A 438-nucleotide genomic window follows, 5' to 3' on the forward strand; every position below is an offset into this window, starting at 1 on the left:
TCATTCTTTCATTTCAAATGGACGCAACCTGGTTCCTATCACCTAGAGATGAATTAACCTTTCCAAATATCCTGACATTGCCTTCCTAGAAAAGTTCCCTGGAGCTCTGTAGCCGCTGGAGAAGAGAGGCAGCTTGGCTTTGACTTTAATATACATTTCGAAATACCTTTTGCAGGACGGCTGGAAATAAGGAACTAATAACAAAGCACTTCTAAAATTACCGGTAAATCTGAAGCATTCCGCCTGGTGCACGGCCTCTGAGAGTCTTTAATTCATCAATTAAGTGATCAAAGATCTTGTTCAAGATACGATTACATTTCTTTTGTTCTCTTTACGCAATCCTACTAAAATTGATAGCATTCCAAGAAATCAAACAGGTTCCAAAGCTAAAAATAAAAACAGACAAAATGACACCCTCACATTCATCACTTTTCAGAA

Source organism: Otolemur garnettii, unplaced genomic scaffold, assembly GCF_000181295.1.
Source record: "Otolemur garnettii isolate 467f Iridium unplaced genomic scaffold, OtoGar3 scaffold00047, whole genome shotgun sequence".
Classification (NCBI taxonomy): Eukaryota; Metazoa; Chordata; class Mammalia; order Primates; family Galagidae; genus Otolemur; species Otolemur garnettii.